The sequence below is a fragment of the Protopterus annectens genome, chromosome 1.part1, assembly GCF_019279795.1.
Source record: "Protopterus annectens isolate FY-2018-M chromosome 1.part1, PAN1.0, whole genome shotgun sequence".
NCBI classification, from domain to species: Eukaryota; Metazoa; Chordata; order Ceratodontiformes; family Protopteridae; genus Protopterus; species Protopterus annectens.
In genome coordinates this window covers 382,664,217-382,678,618 of record NC_056726.1, presented here as the reverse complement: position 1 = coordinate 382,678,618, position 14,402 = coordinate 382,664,217, and the positions used below count along the sequence as shown (strand labels likewise).

The 14,402-nt window shown below is 39.5% G+C and overlaps 1 protein-coding gene across 1 annotated transcript in view; it reads left to right on the top strand.

The window, feature by feature from the left end:
* The first annotated feature begins 6,683 nt into the window (after positions 1 to 6,683).
* SEPTIN3 (septin 3) overlaps positions 6,684 to 14,402 on the top strand; it is a 743,127-nt gene continuing 735,408 nt past the window's right edge. The window contains exon 1 of the mRNA XM_044075351.1: positions 6,684 to 7,064. The gene's annotated coding sequence lies outside the window, so the exon portion shown is untranslated. The remainder of the gene's footprint in view (positions 7,065 to 14,402) is intronic.

Below are 14,402 nucleotides of genomic sequence, written 5' to 3'. Positions count from 1 at the left end.
TCATGTCTAAATAACTAAATGTATCTGTAATTTGTCTATGTGGAGCTTTTCTCCCTGGGACTCTGCTGAAAAAGGGCCTTTTCAGCTCAGTCAGACACCCCCGGTTAACAAATGTAAAATAAAATAAAATAAATGTTCCAAGTTTCACGATTATATTTATGGTTGACCTATTCAGATTGAGACTGACCAACAACCTCTTGTTACTATTCTAAAGAAGCCTATACATTCAGCTTCAACAAGGTTACAAAGAATGATGCTCAAATTACAAAAGTACAACTTCAAAATGGTCTATACAAAAGGTAAGCTACTCTGTCTGGCTGATACTTTATCCAGATCGCCCAGGAATACAACGGAACACCTTGACACAGAGAACTTTGACCTTGATGTGATGGCAGTGCATAATCTTTCTACCACTAGGCTTTATGAGTTAAGAAATCACACTAAGACTGATCCGATTTTACAAAAGCTCAATCACTACTTTAATGTTGGATGGCCGTCAAAGCAATCTAGTGCACCACTTGAAGTGTAAACCTATTTTCCCTATAGAGATGAAATGCTGATGGAAGATGGTATTATTTTCAAAGGTCCAAACATTGTTGTCCTGCTTCCTTACAACATGAGTGCATCTAGATTTTGCATTGTGGTTTCCTAGGTTCCACATCCACCAACAGGCAAGCGAGATAATTAGTACTTTGGCCTTCATTACCGAAAGACATTGATAAAGTCCTTTCTTCTTGTTCAGTATGCAATAGTACTTGACCACACCTGCAAAGAGAACTGCTTCAGCTACATCCAGTTCCTGAACTACCTTGCCAACAGTAGCCACTGATATCTTTGAGTGGAACAATCGACACTACTTGGTATTGGTAGACTCTTATCCGAATTGGTTTGAGATTGATCTGCTACCTAATCTAACATCTACTACTGTTATTACTAAGCTGAAACATCATCTCTCAGTCTATGGTAGTCCGCACAAAGTTATTTCAGACAATGGTACTCAATTTACTAGCCAGTTGCTTCAGAAATTTGCAAGAGAATGGGACATTCTACATATTACTAGCAGTCCTGAGTATCCTCAGTTGAATGACCTCGCTGAGCGAGCTGTGCAAAGTGTGAAACAGCTACTTGAAAGGTCAAGATGTGACAATTCAGACGTCTTAAATCTGCTTAACCTTAGGAACGTACCTCGTAATGATGTTTTCGGATCTCCAGCTGAACGACTTCTTTCCAGGCAAGCAAGAAATATGCTATGTATTCCTACCAATCTACTAAAGCCAAGAACAATAAAACCATTAAGGCTCAATTATTTAAGAAACGTTCAATCCAGAAGTCATCATACAACAAGTCAAGCAAACATCTTTCTCCAGTAAGGGAAGAACAAATGGTCAGACTTCAAACAGAAAAAGGTTTTGACCGCATAGGGCAAGTTATGGGTAAATATCCTGAACCGAGATCCTACCTTATAAACTCGGAAGGTATGCAGTACAGGGAAAACCATAAACATCTGTTACCTGTACCAGAATCATCATCGCAACATTGTTATAGTGAATTAGAGTCTAAATCTCAGAGAGAGCCAACTATTGTTTTCATGCCAGAGGGTGTTCCTACCTCTGATTCCATCCTTGAAGATGTTCCAAGTAAATCACAGATTGAACATTTTTCAGAGACAGCTCCAGTAGTTAAGCCCAATTCCCAATTTTATGTCACACATTATGGACGAGTATCTGAGCCCAGTGTGAAATATGTAGCAACATGGACTTAACTGTGCATATACATATTATATCTTGTATTAATGCATGACCGATAATTGTCTCTGATATCTGCATGTCAAAATATCCTTAACATTGCATGTTTTGTTTTTTCAAGAGGGAGTATGTAGATCAGAGAGCACATGCTATGTGCTGTATCTTTAAGTAGCACATCAAAGACTGAGGGTACACATATAAATATCAAGCACGTGCTATTCCTAGTGCCATTTTGAGAATGCAGCCAGGGAGTAAGCATACATGAATACAGCAGATAGTTTGTATATAAGTTACTTAAGTTAAAGTCAGTAAACTTCTATCGTGATGTGCTTGTATAAAATAAAGCTGCTTAAACAGAACCCATGAAGACTCTTCTATTGTGTCCAAAGTAGGATAGTGACACCATGCATCCCAAACCTCTGACAAGTTCTGGTACCCTTGGTAAGTGTAAGCAGGGGCTTGGGAGATGAACCATTTATAGGCTGCTTGTGTCCATTACAGACATAGGCGACAAGCCAGGGACAAATGTCCTGTTCCCCATCCAATTGTCCAAGTTACACTTCAATTGAGCTAGGGAGGAGCTCTGCTTCACATGGATTGGGAGCCTGTTCCAGAGAAGGGGTAGTCTCAGGGATACATACCTTTCTGTCCAGCAGGTCCTATTTATATCACAGGCAAGATTTAAGTCTTTAGAATGGGTAATTCTGGTGCTGTTTGTTTTGTAGATATGCATGAGGTCCATCAGAGTGGGGTCTGCCAAAGCCCTGTATGCCAGGCATAGATCTCCCCACAAAAGCCTGTAGGAGACAGAATAGAATACAGGGATAGGGACTTGTGGTGGTCTGCACTGGTCATTTTACTTATGCCCTGTATTCTTTTAGTGAGGAATCTCTGTGACTGTTCCAATTGTTGGATATGTCTGGTTAGGTACATACCAGAGGGGACATTGTACTCAATGATAGGTTTGATGAATGCCGAATACAGTGGAATAATTACTTCCTTGGACCTAGATGCCATACATTTGTTTATAAGTTGCACAACATAGAATGATTTTCTCACCACTGAAGACACTTGATGGTCAAAGGCTAGATTACTGTCTATGTGTATCCCTAAGTCCCTGACTACTGAGTCAACTCTAAGGGATGTGTTGTCAATATGATACTTACCAGGGGTGCATGACTTCCTGAAGGATACTATTATGCATTTCTTGACATTTACCCTTAGTCCATGAGTCTGACTTCATCCCTTTCTGGAGAACATTTGTGTCAGTGTAGCATTAAATGACAGCTCCTAATTTGCAATCATCTGCAAATTTAGTCAATCAGAGACCATTGATATTGGCCTTGACTTCTAGGAAGTGAATGCCAAAGAGGAGCAGTCCAAGGACTGATCCCTGAGGGACTCCACTTTTGACTGGCCTCTTTGTATAGGTGGACTCCCCAATTCTAACTTCCTGGTTCCTGTCTGTGAGCCAGCTGGCTATCCACAGGGTGACATATGGGTTTGTACCAAACTCTTAAGTTTGTCAACAATGTCCAAGTGGGGTATTGTGCCAAATGCCTTGGCCAGGTCAAGGTAGGCAGTATGAAGCATTTTGCTCTCATCCATTGGTTTGGTGACTTTCTAATAGAAGTCCACTGGGTTGAGTAAGCTTGACTTGCCCTTGATGAAACCAAACAGGGTTTGGAGGTTTAACATATCACTATTGATCATTTCCATGATAATTCTATATATGGCTTTACATATAAGACTAGTGAGACTTATGGGTCTGTAGTTTTGTGGGTCAGTAGATGGCCCACCTTTGTGCAGAGGGATGACTGCTGCTGTTCTCCATTAATGAAGTGCAAAGCCTGATTTGAGGCTACAGTTAAATAGCAATTCCAGAGGGCATGATAGGTCATAATTCATTTTGTTTAGAAAGTATCTTGAGATATTGTCTGGGCCCATTGATGCAGTGTTCTTGGCTTTAGACAGAGCATTAAGGACGTATTCCCAAGTTATAGCAGTGGGAGTTATATTTGCTGGTATTTCCTGAGTGAAGGTTGAGGGGGAGACAGAGATAAAGTTGGAGATGAATTTATTGACCAGTAGGTTTGCTATATCCTCTGGCTCAGTATGAGGGGCTCCACTTACAATGAGCTCTGCACATAATTGTTTATTGCCTTTGAGTTTGTGGACATAACTAAAGAATGCCTTGTGTTTACCCTTGCCCTGGGAATAGTCATTAAACCTTAGTCAGTATATAGAAAACCAACTGTGGGCCAACAAATAATCTACTTGCTGTACACTTACCAACAAGGTGCTCATGCAGTGTCCTACCATGCAGAAAGTAATGATGCAATGAGCTTGTGCACTATATGTGATAATTATGGGTGCTGACAGGATGTTGGGCTAATTCTTCAGTGATACAGCCACAAGCATTGCACACTACCTAACTGTTGATGCAATGTTAACCCTTTCCATTATGGTACCTCCACAACCCTGGTACAAGTGGGGCCCTGATAGCCACACAGATGAATCTATCACACCAAGCACATTGATGAAGCATGCCAGACTTTAGAAGGTACATATGGCAGTGGCACAGTCCACTGATGCCATTGGGAAATAGATATGCTCAACTACATGGGTATAGGATAACATCAAGGAACTGCTGCAGCATCTTCAAGGCAAAAGCCTGAGAAATACCCACATGTCCACAGACTGTCTCTGAAAGGTCCCAGTGGCAAGTTTACTGACAGCTATACATGCCTTGGTATTTGGTGGAACAGGAAGGCCACACATTCTCCCAGTTCTAGTTTGTGTGCCGCACAAGTTCACCAAAATACTTATAATGTCCCTATCCACTATAAAGCTGACAACAAGCATTAAAATACCGCATTGTTTCCACAGCTGGTCTAAAGAGCTGACCTCAGAAATTTGGCCCTGTCCATACCATTCTCCAAACCACTATCTTGTATGTATTTTCTTCTCACTTGGCTGTATTTGCTTCTCTATTGTATGCATTTATTACAATTGGAGCTTTTCTCCCCGGGCCTCTGATGAAAAAGGACCTGTATCCAGTCGGACTTTCCTGGTAAACAAATGTAAAATAAATAAACAACCTCCTTCTACTCAAAATTATAATGGGTTACCCCATTGCCAGTAATGACACATTCTAGGATGCCAACGACTACTGCCTGTGCATGTAGAACTATGGGACCAAGCGCCCCAATGTGAGAAACAACAAAACTCACAGCCAGGCCAACTAGAAAGAGACTGAAAGAAGCTATGATTATCTTTTATAACCTCTGTGTGCACTGCACACCTGCATAGCAATATACCACTCTGAACTATAGAGAGTAGAAAAAATAGCTAGCACCATACAATTGGTGGAGCATTTGCATACATCTCCTCATTTTAATTTCATTGGGTATTCATTCATATTTGTTCTGTACAACTTTAAGAAGCTTGCACATAAGTGCAGCCATGCTCTGTGAATCACATTATGTCTGAACATGTGTGTAACTAGCACACACAGCTGCTGCATACATGTGAAACAACTATGAATACCACCCTGCATCTTCTTCTTTCAGCTTTTCCCGGTTAGGGGTCACCACAGTGGATCACCTGTCCGTTCATGATTGGCAGTGGAGTTTTACAGTGTTGAATTGCCAGCCCAGTGCCCAACCTTCCACAGAAGGCACACACACACACAAGTACTCACACCTAGGGCCAATTTAGAGTGTCCAATCCACCTACTGCATGCCTTTGGGGATGTGGGAGGAAACAGGAGCACCCGGAGGAAACCCACGCGACCACAGGGAGAACATGCAGACTCCGCACAGAAGGTACCCCAGCCGAGGATCGAACCAGAGAACCTCTTGCTGTGAGGCAACAATGCTAACCACTGCACCACCGTGGCTGCCCTGAATACCACCCTGCATCTAACAGTCAAAAAATATTCCAGTGCTGTGACCATCTTCTTTTCACTCTGACATATTTGCTGTCTCTCAGTCTTTCTCCCTCTCTGTCTCCCTGTTTCTATGCCTCATTTTTCCTCAAATTTTTCTAAAATATATGCCAGAGCAAAGTGGAATACAAGCTTAAGTATTGCAAAGCCTTTATTATGACAAGGGACAAAATTATATATTTAGCATAAAGCATGAAGCAATGGAACATGTTACTTAATATGAATTTCATGACATCACCGCAATGATGGACATGTATATATTGCCCTTAAAGTATACTCAATTAGCAGAATCAAATATATTATGAAAACTGCATATTTTATTGACTTATATATTTGTAAATGTTAAACTTTAGCAAAACATGAATAAACTGTTTTTCAGATATTGTTATATCTAAGTGAGTTGTGCCAGACCATACTGCTTGTACTAGACACTGGAAGTAGAAAAACAGCCCATGCTAACAATAAGCATTTTTTTTTACTTTTCATGCAAAATAGACAGATATAATAGCCTTTTGTAGTGTTTCCATGCTGGAGATGTGGTAAGAGTTTTGTGCATGCCCTGTATTACTGAAGCCAGCAATGTGTCAGCCATGATGTATGTCAGAAGAATGGCTGCAGTGTTAAATTCCTCAGGCTGTAGGCTCCTCACAAACAACTTTTATTTATCCCACACTACTTGTGTTCTTGTGAGTTCAACAATGACAGCCTCTATTGTCAAACAGAGTAGACAGCATGTCCTAGATTTGGCATTACTATAGGTCAGAACATTTCCTCTATGAGGCTGTCACAGCTTTACATACCAATAATGTCAAAATTATTTTTATTTTATGTTTTTTTTTCAGATCCTGCCAATGAAATGTATGCTAAGAAGCAGATATTTCTAGAACCAGTCTCCTTTCAACAGGTCAGATGATAGTTCTACAATTTACACTTTTCATCATCGTCAAAGGTGCTGCCAATAGTACAACTACGCAGCTTATCACTACCAGCCATTCCAAAGCAGACACAGAAGTCAGATTACAAGAGAAGGCATTGATATACTGCATTGTTTCCACAGCTGGTCTAATGAGCTGACCTCAGAACTTTTGGCCTTGTCCATACCATTCTCTGTCTGTCAGAGTTTTAATCACCACCTACAACTTAATTTCAAACCAGAATTTGCATTCCAGATTGTGGCTTTCACTTAGTAGTGATCTCTCAGAGCCTGGGAAAAACATGTAGGCAGAACAGTCCAGACTGCATGGTTAAAATGAAGAAGGAAATCTAATTCTCATATGTCAATCACAGGCTTTGCTAAGCTTACATCTCCACTTCAAACAAACAAATAAAGTTCTGCTGTATGCTGATTGACAAGGCAAAGGGACATGCAGGTAAGTGCACTTAAAATGATATGCTTATTGTCGATGACTGGAACTGTGTGTGCTTGTATTTATGTGTGGATGCTTGACGTACAGCAAATGCTGTTGTAAATGAGAATGTGCCCAGATAACTCATCAGCGTTGCCCAGAGCTAGCAGGTGCCAAAACATTCTGCAAGAAATCAGAGTCCTACAGGATGACGGAAGAGCATGAGACACACTGTGCCTGTTCCGTGCCCCCCGCCTTAGTTCCATTACCCTCCCCATGATAGAACACCAGTCTTAGAACGTCTTCAAATTGTTATATCAGCAAAAGGAAAGAGACAGTTTGTTCATGAAATGTAAAACAATCTGTACAATAAAAGATACCTGTCTAATCATTATTCAGCAAATTACACTACACAGTAAATGAACATTTAAGTTGTTCTTAACAAATCCAGAATAGTACGACAGATATCAAAAGGTGAACTCTGTAACGGTTTTTGCCAGCGTCTATTCAGCTGGAAAAATATTAGCAGTGATACACCATAAGGGCACATGGTAAACAACACATACTTAGACATGATGACTCTTCTTGTGCACGTTTTTTTATTTCCATTACGCATATTCTCCTTTTACTCTACTATCATATGGTCTTGCTTGCTATTGTTTTTGTACTGAACATAAACTTGTTGCAGTTTTTGACTCAGTTTATGTCTCTGCAGTCTTATGCCTTTATGTTGTATAACACCGCGGGTAATTATTTATTTTACATTTGTTTACCTGGAAAGTCTGACTGGACAAAATGTCCTTTTTCACCAGAAGCCAGAGGAGAAAAGATCCACTACTAATATTGCTAAGTTCATATAGCAGATGCCTTATGTCCTTACATGGTATAAAACTTCAGGTAATGAATGCTTCTTAATCAACATATCAGATATCTTATAGTCTTACATGGTATAATATTGCAGGCAATGAATGCTGTTTAGTTTGTATAGCAGATGCCTTATGTCTTTACATAGTAGAATACCACAGGTAATAAATGTTGTTTAGTTTGTATAGGGGATACCTTACGTCTTCACATAGTATGATACCACAGGTAATTAATGCTGTTTAATTTGTATAGGGGATACCTTACATTTTTAAATAGTATGACACTACAGGTAATGAATGCTGTTTAGTTTGTATAAGGGATACCTTACGTTTTTACATAGTATGACACCACAGGTAATAAATGCTGTTTAATTTGTATAAGGGATACCTTACGTTTTTACATAGTATGACACCACAGGTAATGAATGCTGTTTAGTTTGTATAGCAGATGCCTTATGTCTTTACATAATATGACATCACAGGTAATGAATGCCGTCTAGTTTGTATAGCAGATGCCTTATTTCTTTACATAGTAGAATGCCACAGGTAATGAATGCTGTTTAGTTTGTATAGGGGATACCTTATGTCTTTACATAGTATGACACTACAGGTAATGAATGCTGTTTAGTTTGTATAGGGGATACCTTAAGTCTTTACATAGTATGACACCACAGGTAATGAATGCTGTTTAGTGTGTATAGCGGATATCTTATGTGTTTACATAATATGACACCACAGGTAATGAATGTTGTTTAGTGCATTTAGCAGATGAATACTCATTGGCAGTTCTGCTTGCTGGAGAACCAGTTGAAGTGGGGAGGCAGACATAGCTGGCCTTAGGCATAGGCCAGCTAGGTGGCCGCCTAGGGTGCCACTCTAGCAAGGGCACTTTTCCACTATTTATTTGGTGTAGGTAGACCAGGATGGGTGCACTGGGTGGTGTTGTGGGGGGCACCATGGAGCCCTTTTGCCTAGGGCACCAGTTGACCTAAGGCCGTTCCTGGGGGCAGAGCATTTCAGTCACTTCACTTCCTGTTGGCAGAAGCATGTGTGTGCCTGTTAGAAAGCTAAACTGTAGAGAAGAGCAGTGGTCCCGTAATGGACACTTTGCAATGAGAAGATCACATGGGGGTGATGCACCTTTAGACATTACATTCCCCACCTTCTGCAGTAAGAGAAAACAAGCTGCATTACCTAATACTGTTATCAAAGCTGAATGCTGTGAACCACAGGTCCTAGATGCAAACACTTTGCCTGTCAAAAGGAGATCTTAATTATAGAAGAATTTCCTTCACCTCTACCCTATTCTTTATGGAAGCCATATGCCTGTGTCCGGACCTTGCAAAGTGTGATGATAAATCTTTGTTGGTACTTCAATGTACTACATAGATAGTCTTCATTAGATCATTGTTGCAGGAGCCTATAGGTTCATAGGTTCATAGGTAAGTACTTGGCTATCTGCCCGAGGGCATCTATAAGCCTAGCCAGAATGTGTTGACTTTCGCCGCTCCCTTAGATTAGTTCTCTGTGCCTCGGTCCAGCAGAGCCATTAGTTCCCTGTGCCTCTGTCCAGCACAGCCACTGCAGTGATCCCCGGGGTAAATTTTCTGTTTCCCATCCACTCATCAAGGTTTCTCTTGAAGAGTGTTAGTGAGGGGCTTTGCCTAATGTAGATTGGAATCCTGTTCCAAAGCATGGGGAGTCTCTGGGACAGGAATCTATCCCTCCAGCACATCCTATTTAGCATTGTGGTGAGGATTAGATCCCTAGAGTGTGTGGCTCTTGGGGATTTGTTTTTTTTTTTTAGGTGGAGCATGCCCACCAATTGTGGGTTGGACATGGCCTTGTATGTCAGGCAGAGATCACCTCTAAGTAAGCGGTATCCAACCGAGTACAGCTGGAGTTTCTTCAGTCGGGCTGCATAGGGCATATGTTTGAGGCCAGTAATCCTCTTAGTGAGGTACTTCTGTGGTCTTTCCAGCTGTTGCAGGTGTCTTGTAAGGTACATCCCAAATGGGGTGTTGTACTCTATGATGGGTCTGATGAGTGATGAGAAGAGGGGCACAATAACCTCTTTTGTTCTAGATGCAAACCGTTTTGTGATTAGGTGGGCCACATAGAAGGATTTTCTAACCACCTTGGCAATATGATTATCAAAGGAGAGATTACTATATACTTTGGTCCCCAGATCCCTTATTACATTTTCTGTATTTAGGGGACTACCACGTATGTGGTAGTTCAGGGGTACTTTGTTTTTTCCAAAAGGGGATGACTATGCACTTTTTGGCATTTAGCTTGAGGCCATGACTTTGACACCAGGTATCCGTCTCAGTGAGACCCTTCTGGAGGATATCTGTATCAGCTGGAGAGTCAATTATGGCCAACAGTTTGCAGTAGTCTGCGAACTTGGTCAGCCATAGTCCTCCTGTGCTTGCCTGTACCTCTGAGAAGTATATACCGAACAGGAGGGGTTCCAGGACTGAGCCCTGGGGGATGCCACTTGTAAATGGTTTAGAGTCAAACCTAGAGCCTGCAACTCTTATCGTGTGAGTTCTATCTGTGAGCCAATTGGCAACCCATCTTGTGATGTAGGGGATTATGCTCAGGCTGGTGAGCTTGTCTATAATACCAGAATGGGGAATGGGGAATGGTGTTGAAAGCCTTTGCAAGGTCTAGGTAGGCTGTGTGGACCTCCTTTCCCTCATCTAAAGCCTTGGTAACTGTCTCAAAGAAGTCCACCAGGTTTAGGAGGCATGATCTGCCCTTAACAAAGCCAAACTGGGTAGGGTCCAATGTTTGAAGGCTATACCAATATGGGTTATATCTTGAAAAGGAATAACCCATATAGCTTACACTACTGAAACAATGATCTATTCAAATATTTACTGTTATGGTAAGTTAACTTACACAACTCTACTTTCCAAATGCAGTGGATAGGACTACTTCCACTTATTACATTCCGAGCGACTATAACCGTCCCTTGGATCCAACCCTCCAGATATTCGAGGATATTATGGAATTAGACTTGAGGTCTTTGGCTAACAAGGAAAATAAAGTCTTTAATAACAATAAAAACTACAGGAAACCTAACACCACTGCCGAAGAAAAAGACTTTCTTAAACTGTTCAGAACTCTCAATGTGAGGGCAATTAAACCTGACAAGGGAGGGGGACTTGCCCTTTTTGATCATTATGACTATATTCAGAGAGTTTCAACTATGTTTGACAATGACACTTACTCAAAAGTGAGTGTGAATGAAATGAACCATGCACATAGATTGGTGAAGAGCTACTTCAGCGACTTATTTATTGAGGGGTATATAGACATAGATATGTATAACTATATCAAAAGTGAATGGCCTAGAATTCCTGTATTTTTTGCAACACCAAAATACATAAAAATTTACACAATCCTCCATTCAGGCCATTGATCGATGGAAGAAACTCTATAACCTATGCAAGCGCTAAATTAGTTGACAACATTCTGAAAAAATATCTAGTGAATGAAACTCAAATCAGTAAAGACTCATGGGCCTTCTTGACTAAAATTAACAGTATAGAATTCAATGAGGATCTTAATTTCCTCACAGTAGATGTAGCTGACTTATACACTGCAATACCGCATGATATAAATGGGTGAATTTATACTTGGTCAAGTTTATCTAGTTACATCCTTACTAGATATAATCTTGACTAACAATTTTTTCCTTTTTGATAACGGCTACTACTTGCAGAAATGTGGAGGCCAGTTTTGCAAACACAGTTATGGCCTACTGGGAGAATGAATACATCTTGAATTCAGATCAGTTTGTAGACAACATCAAATATTATACCAGATTCCTGGATGACATTTTTATTTGTCTCCATGGTAATAAGAATACAGGAACCGAACTAGTTGACTACATGAATAAGACAAGTTTCCTCAAATTTACTTTTGATTTTCAGGAAACTGTAATTAACTACCTCGATATCGAGTTAACAAAAGATAGAGCAAACAGACAATTCTTTGCAAAGATATATAGGAAGGCCACTTATAGTAACTCCTTCCTACATTTTCATCCCTATTGTCAAAAGAAAGCTATTGTTAAGGGGCAAGCTATTAGAGTAGCTCGGATGGTAACAAGAGATGATGATTTCATTTCTGAATGTGGACTCATTGAAGACATGTTCCACCACAGGGGGTACCCTATGGCATTCCTTAAAGTCATTTTTGATGAAGTTAAAATGAAAGAGATAATGGGACAATTGTCCCCTTACTAAAAAGAATACCCACACCAACCAAGGGGATAAAATTGTCAGCCAAGGTCAAATGGATGAGATAACCAATACTAATGGCGGAGTTCAGTTAAGTCCACTACTAGCACTCTGAGGGAGTCCTTTAGATTTATTACAACATTTAATCTGGACAGCAACATGATAAGAAGCATATTGGACAAAAACTGGGCCATATTCTCATATGACAAAAGGTGTTCCCCACTCCTTAGTCCCCCCCCTAAAATTACATACAGGAGGTGGACACAATACTAAAGACAAAGGGACCACTTGTTGTGGTTGTTGTAAATACTGTAAATACATCAAGAAGGGGAACAAACAGGTGATTAACAACAAGACCTATACCCTCAATTTTTAAATTGGATTGCAACTCCAAAATGGTGGTATATGGAGCTTTATGCTCCAAATGTACATGTTTTTATATAGGAAAGACGGAAAGGAGGCTGCGAGCTAGGATATATGTCAATGCTATCTCCAACATGAAATTGGACAATGCCTTGAGCAAACATATTTCCGTCTTTCCTGACCACAGTTTTAAATTTGTGGGTCTCGATCAAGTCAAACCTGATAGTAGAAGAGGTCCATTCAACTTACTGCTTGAAGAACACGAATTATCCTGGCAACTTAGATGCCTTCATGGAACCTGGACTAAATGACCATTGTAACATTTCATGCCTCTTAAAACTCAAAAGCCTGAACAGATAATATCTAATTTCTGGTCCATTAACATCAGGCATTTTATAAGGCTATCTTATTTAGCAGGCGGGACTACTATAAGATTGGTCCTTCAGCCTAAATAATCTAAGAGACACTATGGATTTATGTATTCCTTATATAGAATATGGTTTCACTTTAACTAGGCACTAACACTACAACATCTTTTAAGGCTAGGAATTAACTTTCTAGATATAAGTAAAATTTATTTTATCTTACATAAGATTAGTACTTATATTCTGGTTATTTAGATATTAAATAGTTAATAAATCTAACTTAACTCATAAGGTTAGACCTTTTATTGTATATACTCCCTTATTTATCAAATTCATTTATAAACTTTATAGTTGTCTGGGTAAGTCAGTGATAGAAGTTGTTAAAGTTTCTGGCTAGATTTAAATATATGCATTTTAGAAGTTAAAATATAGGATTGCCCTTTAATCTAAATCAATAATAGATTTAATTTAAGTAACTGAGTTCTGTTAATTTGTTTATTGGTGCTGAATGCAGTATATAAGCTGGAGGCTGCTACTTGTATTTCAGAAGAAGTCATCTTATGTTATTTGTGGATTTTAACAAAATAAATTAAGGAAACAGTTTTTATACATCAACGGACCTGGTTTTCTTTGGTTGGAGCTCTTTCTTTCTTGGTGCAGTGGATAGGACAAGTTGAAGGCAAGTCTTCAGGATTTCATGTCATAGCTCTCAACCTCTTAGTACAAGAAATCTGGACAAAACCAAGAATAATGGAGGGGGCAAAAGCCCAAAAATAGGGACAGATTTTAAATATTGCTCTTATAAACTTGGAAAGCTGCTAGAATAAGAGGTTTTGTTTTGGCATGCATTTTCTGAAAGATATGAAGGCTGAAACTCAAATGACTGTCAATAATTAGTGACGTTAGTCCTCAATGATTTGCCATAAAACCATAAATATTATAAAAAACAGACCAAAAATAATGAGGCAAAAATCTGGACATTCAATGAATATCTGAACAGTTCAGGCGTATGCTTCAAGTTGATGGTTGGCTGTTAAGGATAAAAATCTATAAGCCTAACAACAGTGAAAAACATCATGCATACACTTCTACTCACTATGTTCTTTGATGGGTAACCTGTACTTGAACAACACAGCTAGTAAGATATCACGCATGTGGAAAATAACATGTGAAAAGCAGAAGGCATGTTAATCCAAGCATGCTGACTTATTGGTGTACTGTTTTACTGTACCTGTCTCTTGTTCCTAAGATAATCCATATACTACAGATACTAAAATACAGCATCCAAGGTGAAACAAAATGAACAAAAATGTAAAAATCACCAAAAAATGAAATACCACCAGGAGCCATGTAGAAAACAACTTTAATCATCACTGGTTAAGTGTTTTCGACCTTTTTAGAAGGCCTTCAGAACAAATAAGCTTCTACTACAAAAACATTTTTTAAATCCTATCAATTAAGCATCAACCGATCAAATAAATTATTCAATAAAAAACATCAAAGCACTTCCAAAGTCTC